Below are 6,298 nucleotides of genomic sequence, written 5' to 3'. Positions count from 1 at the left end.
CCACCGCCAAAATACACCCACTCCCGCGCTCTGCTCGGACCCCATGGCATCGGCCGAGTACGCCGCATGCAGTGGGCCGTGGCTCAGTGGTGGACGTGACCAAAGAGGGAGTTATCCAGGAACCACGGATATTTAAACGACGGACTCTCATGACAGGAAGTCGCCAACATAAAAGTGAACACACACAGACAAATAAGACGATCCACAGATATAGAACACAAACCGAAACAAAAACTCACGATTACAAAGATTTGTGGCCGAGGCTCTTGGACGCAGGTCCATATATACTCAACCAGGAGCAGCTGCCAACTGACGCAGGGCCTGCCGCGCCTTGATTTCCCCTTCACTGTTGTGCCGTCCAAAGAGGCCACGTGATAGAATTTGTGTTTGCTCGTGAGCACGCTAGCGTGCTTTTTTTGTGTGGATTGACTAGCGCAACAACAACGACTGGAGGTTAAACAGGCGGGATGTTTGCATGCGGCGATGGCGTAGTGTTCTAATGCAGTGGCCAGCGAAGCTGATCTCATCTTATCGACGATACGTCTTTTCAGTCCAGCAACCGCGCAACATTGCACTGTTCTTAGCAAAAAAAAAAGAGTGGCTGTAAAACAACGCTCTCATAGTGTTATGGGTACCTCGCAGCAAGCCACTGTAACGAATATATTCCGCGTAATCCCGACGAGGCAGGTTTTCTCACCCAACTCCCGGCATTTTTACCTCGTATCACGGAGAGCTTCCTCCAGAGCGCGCTTCCTTCAAGAGACAAGGCACCTAATATGGTGCAGTTTATGCCACAATTGATAATCCGGCTTGTTTCGCCATTGTTTACCATGACAGTTTAAACGCTCCCTTTGCCTTCTTATTCTACGCACTGATCCAAGGAAGGGGGCACATTTAGCTTGCCTGGTTCTGTCGGAAATCGCGTTCGGCTCTAGAAGCAGGAAAGCGGTCGACCAAGAATAGTAGAACGCTAGTAGTAGGCACTGGTAGCAGTGTGCCCGGGTCGTGTGTATTTATAGCCTTTGTGTGTTGTGTTTTGTTAGTTTTGTGTTCTAGTGTGTGTGTCACGTAGGGTGTATTAAATGTGCGTTTGTGTGGGTACACCCGTCGCCTAGTCCATTCTTTCGGTCCGTGTGTTCTCCGGAGAGATCCTTGACAAGCCGCCACGGATCCGGGCTGGCGGCGAAGCTCCGAAAACGAAACTATACGCGGCCAGAGACACTATCGTCCTATCGCCGGCCTGCTGATCGTCAAAACATCTGCAGTTTCGCGCATGTTACAGAGGCGCCGGAAGTATTTTAAAATGCAGTTCAGACCTGAGGACGAATATTTAGGTGATCGGTTTGTCGAGCACATCATACCGCGACACGGCACCACTTCGGGAGCCCGTCCGAATTGACCGATGCCAGCCTCTGGGTCACGCTTCTCTGGGCGTCCGAATAAACGAGCTCCGAGGCTGTAGTCTTACACGGCAGCGGGTGGAACTCCGGCGGCATGCAGTCCGGATTGTCTGAATTAACGGGGGTTGAGGTGTAGGAATAACCGTTTATTTAGTTGGGTCGAATTAACGATGTTTTACTGTGCAGTGTTCCAGCGGCGCAGGCAGACCACTTTCATATCTTTTTTTTGCCTACTCTAACATATGTGCAGTGTTCCAGCCGCTACTGCTGCTAATTTCACAGATGGTACATATTCCTCTCTCGGGGCGGCGTAAGGTATAGCACAGGCAACGTTGTGGTTTTTTCACAGAATTTCGGATGTTTTACGCAAATAAAATTTATTTTTTTCTAAAGTTTGAGGCAAGAATCGTAAAATCGTAATTAAGGGTCCAAATTATACATTTTTCGGAAAATTCGGTAGCGTAGCAGCTGTGCCTCTCCAGTATTTCCAGAGAGACAGACTACATAAGTCAAGGACGGGAAGAACCCGGGTCACCAGGGAAATCAGAGGTACGCAGCAAGCTCAGCAGCGGGCAAACAACGGAGTTTAGGGTCCTACCTCTCGCAAAGACATGGATCCAAAACATCGTCAAGGAAGAGAGGCCCGGAAAAACAATAGAGAAAAACATAATCGAGGTGAAGGAGTTCATACTCTTCACAGACGCTGGAAAATGCACTGGCAACAATGCCGCAGTAACAACGGTTGTGGACAAGAAAGGCAAATAAGTCACAAGCGCAACAATCTGGACCGACCAAATTCTAGCGGCAGTAGTCGCAGTCGCACTAGCACTCAGGGACAAACCGAACTGGCGATTCGACGTCATCGGCGGCGCTGTGGCGGAGTTTTGCCTAGTTTTGCCGCCGGCGAGCCATTTGTGCCGCAATAGCGAAATCAGGGGGGGGGGGGGGGGGGGGGGGGGGTAGGCGCTAGTTGATGTCGGTGCGGCGAGCGGCACATAGCCAATGAAAGCTGGACAAGGCGTCACGTGATTCTGTGCGCAACTCAGCCAGACGAGTGTGCGAATGCGGGGTAGTAGTAGTAAGTGATTTTATTAAAATAATAATAAAAAAGGAAAGAAAAAGCTTTTTGCTAGCCCCGGCATCTGCCATCGATACTGAAGCACCTGAGCTGAGGCAGCGGAAATAAAGGACAGCACGCAGAATGGAGCAATGAAATGAAAGAGGTGAGGGGACAGGTAGAAAAGATAGGGGGGGGGGGGGGAGTAATATACACAAATAATCTGTTTACACAATAATAAACATATACAGGTTGCACGCGTGATATGTTCATAATAAAGAGATAAAAACGCGCACAACACTATGTACACTACAGCCGGAGGGGGTGTCCAGCTGTTACCGAATGCAGGGGGACTCGTGATTAGTTTTTCTGCGTTTTTGTCTTGCGGTTGAATGTCTGAGAATGAGCGAGAGATGGACATTGAATAAAAAAGTGATTGCTGAAAGCTAACAAAAATAACAAAATAAACATCGTGTTTACTCGCGTAATTCGCGCATCCCGAACTTCTTACCGGATTAAAAAAAAAACTTTTACACGCGCATATTTCGCGCTTTCTGGTACGCGAGCCCACCAGCATGTACGCAAGCGCGCGCAAGGCAGGCTTGGGTGGTGGTTGGAACTATGAGTTATTCTGGGGGGGGGGGGGGGGGGGCGATTTGGTCCCGACGTATGTTGGCCATTTAGTGGCATCACTCTTGGGGACCAGGGGTGGGGAAAGGGGAGGTGGGGAGGGGAAAATGGTCGCCGTCGCTTCCGATGAGGTCCTTGGCCATGGGATGGTTTTGCAGCCGCACCGCCGCAGCAGCGACATCAGCTCACACCAGGGGGAGCCTCGGCTCACTGGGAATGTGCGCGAGCATCGGGCAGGGGGAAAGGAGCCTCGGTGCACTGCGAGTGTGTACAAGCACCGGGCAGGGAGAAGACAAGCTTCGAACACCTCCGCCTGGCCGTGACGCACTGAGGCAGGTGCCTAGCAGATCACTGCTGAGGCCGTCGGGAGGTGGAAGAGGATGTCGACGGTACTGCGTCTTCGCGTCGTGTTCCTCATCGACCTCCCGCAGAGTTGGTGATGGGGGTTTAACATCAGAGCCTTCGCCTCGCGCTGGACGGGGCGAAGGACCAGATGAGGATGTTTGGGCCAGTCTCCTCGAGGAAAAAGAGGAGAACCCGATGCGCGATGAGCTGGTTGCGAGCCGGGAAAAGGAGGTCGTTCTCCAGTGGTTGACGGGGAGTCCGAGCGCCCGGTACTCTGACTCAGGTCGTCGTCGAGAGGGGTAGTGGGTCGGGCACACCAGCAGCAGGTGGCCGAGAGTCCCCGTGTCACCGCAGGAGGGGCAGGCAAGAGAAAGGGCCCTGCCGCAGGCGTACAACCTGGAGGGCGTACACCCGATTCGCAGGCGCAGGAGGAGGGCTCGATCCCGCCGGGGCAGCTGGTCCGAGAGCCGGCGGAAAAGCAGGTAGGCCGCAGGTAGGGCCCTTACCACCTGCATGAGGAGAGGGCGGGCAAAATCATGTTGAGTCACTGCAAAGGATAACGGGGACCCATTGGTGTGGGCGGACTTGGCCAGAGCGTCGGCCAGGTCGCTGTCGTTAACCCCAGAGTGGCCCGGCACCCAATGCAGCATGATCTGGTAGCCCGCATCCTCCAGGGTCTGCAGGCGGGCCTTAAACAGGGAGGTTGAGGCCACGCTGTCGTGGGGCCTGGACAGCAACTGTAGGGCTGGCCGGGAGTCACAGAGGATCGCGACAGAACCGGATTGGATGCCCGCGATCAGATCAGCTGCCAGATGGAGCCCTGCCAGCTCAGCCACAGTGGAGCTGCCCGGGAAGGGCATCCTGCAGGTCCTGGTCACGTCCAGCTGCGGTGCTACGAGTGCCGCTGCCGCCTGTCCTGTGGCCGGAAGCACCGAGCCATCGGTGAAGAAGAGGGTGGAACCTTTGCACTTATCCAGGAAGGCAGCGGCGGTCTGTTTGAGGGCCGCAGCTGGTGTGTGGCGCTTGGACGTGCCCTCGAAGTCCAGGGATACCTGCAGAAGAGGACGCGTAGGTAGTTGGGGGAGGGTCAGGTGGCTGATGGGAGGGCCCAGAGGCTCCACGTAGGCAGCGGAGAGCATGCCCATCCTGGAATGGGGGCGTCACGAGAGGCGTGCACAGAGAGCTCCGTCGTCAGGAACATGGTGGAGCCGGTCAGTGTGGGTGAGGCCTCTTTGGAGGAGAAGATTGAGTGGGAAAACCCCCGCTTCGGCTAGGGCGGCCGGGACCTGGGAGCTCCGCGGGACACCTAGGAGGCGGCGGATCCATTACCGCCGAGTGGCGTCAAGGCGGTTGAGCCGGTTGGCCTTGAGAGTCACCAAGGGAAGGGCATACAGGATTGCTGACGTGCCCGCGTCGTCAACAGCCAGATGGCCCTAGTCGTACAGCCATTCGCACGTGCCAGGAGGCGCTCGGCTGCTCGGCCGACGCGGTCCAGGTGGAACAGGAGGGCCTTGTCCGCCGGAATCCATGTGAGGCGGTGGTCGATGGTGAGCCCGAAGTACCTCACTTGCAGCTTCCAAGGGAGGTTGGTGTCATCAATCCGCAGTGTCCGGAGTTTTGATGTGGCACACCCTCCTCGGGGATAGCGGAGAACACCAGGCCTTTGGAAGCCAGGAAATGCTGCACCTCGTTGAGGGCTCCTTGGAGGGCCTGCCTGGCAGAGGTGATGTGCATCCGGGAGGCACAGACCCGGAGGCCGACGTCGTCTGCGTACAGAGAGCAGAAGACCCTGTGGCGACAACCCTGCTGGATGGCGTTAGGGAGGCCGGCCATGACGAGGTTGAACAGGAAGGGGCTGAGTACAGAGCCCTGAGGGATCCTGATGGAGATGGGGCGGGGAGAGCTCAGGGTGCCCCCGATCCGAACCTGCATGGAGCGGTTAGAGAGAAAGGCAGTTATGGAACGTCGCAACCGCCTGGTCACTCCAAGTTCGTCCAGGGCCTGCTAGATGGTGGAGTGGGGCAGGCTGTCGAAGGCTGCCTGGACGTCCAGGAGGGTGATGTCCTCTTGCTGCTTGGCCTCCTCCAGGCAGGAGACCACGTCGGCGATGGAGTATGCCGTGCAGCGGTGCCTGGGGAAGCCCGTCTGACACTCAGAGAAAAAACCGCTGGTGCTGGCTATCCAGGAGAGGCGTTCGAGGGCCACGAACTCCATGGACTTGCAGGCCGCCGAGGTCAGCAGACAGGCCGGTAGGAGGACACAGCCCTGGGGGTTTTTGCAGGCATGGAACTCGTAGCTCTCCATGGAGAAATGGTCGCCGTGCTGTTGCGAAAGGTGCGAGTGGCTAGTGCACGAATTGTGCGCCGTTTACCGGCTCCCTCGCGCTGGATGCCGCTTCGCTTTCGCGGACGAGCAGCTGCGCGCGCCCGAATCCGAAACTACCGAACTCTTTGCTGTTCGATTTGCCGCTAGTAAACTGGCCACGCCGCATGGGAGCGCGTCGTTTTATTGGCTTTATCGCCTCATGTCCTTTGCCTCCCACTGCTTGCTTCGCGATTGGACCGTTGCTCGCTTATTGCTTTGAGCTGCGCACGCGCCGTCATGCCGTCCCGCGAGGAGCTACGTTACATAGTTTGTGGTTTATGGGGGTTTAACGTCCCAAAGCGACTAAGGCTATGAGAGACGCCGTAGTGAAGGGCTCCGACCACCTGGGGTTCTTTAGGGTGCGCTGACATCGCACAGTACACGGGGTTCTAGAATTTCGCCTCATCGAAATTCGACCGCCGCGGCCGGGATCGAACCCGCGTCCTTCGGGTCAGCAGCCGAGCGCCATAACCACTGAGCCACCGCGATGGCACTACGTAAC

Source organism: Amblyomma americanum, chromosome 3, assembly GCF_052857255.1.
Source record: "Amblyomma americanum isolate KBUSLIRL-KWMA chromosome 3, ASM5285725v1, whole genome shotgun sequence".
Lineage (NCBI taxonomy): Eukaryota > Metazoa > Arthropoda > Arachnida > Ixodida > Ixodidae > Amblyomma > Amblyomma americanum.
The sequence above is the reverse complement of the archived record's forward strand: the minus strand, read 5'-3'. Positions refer to the sequence as shown.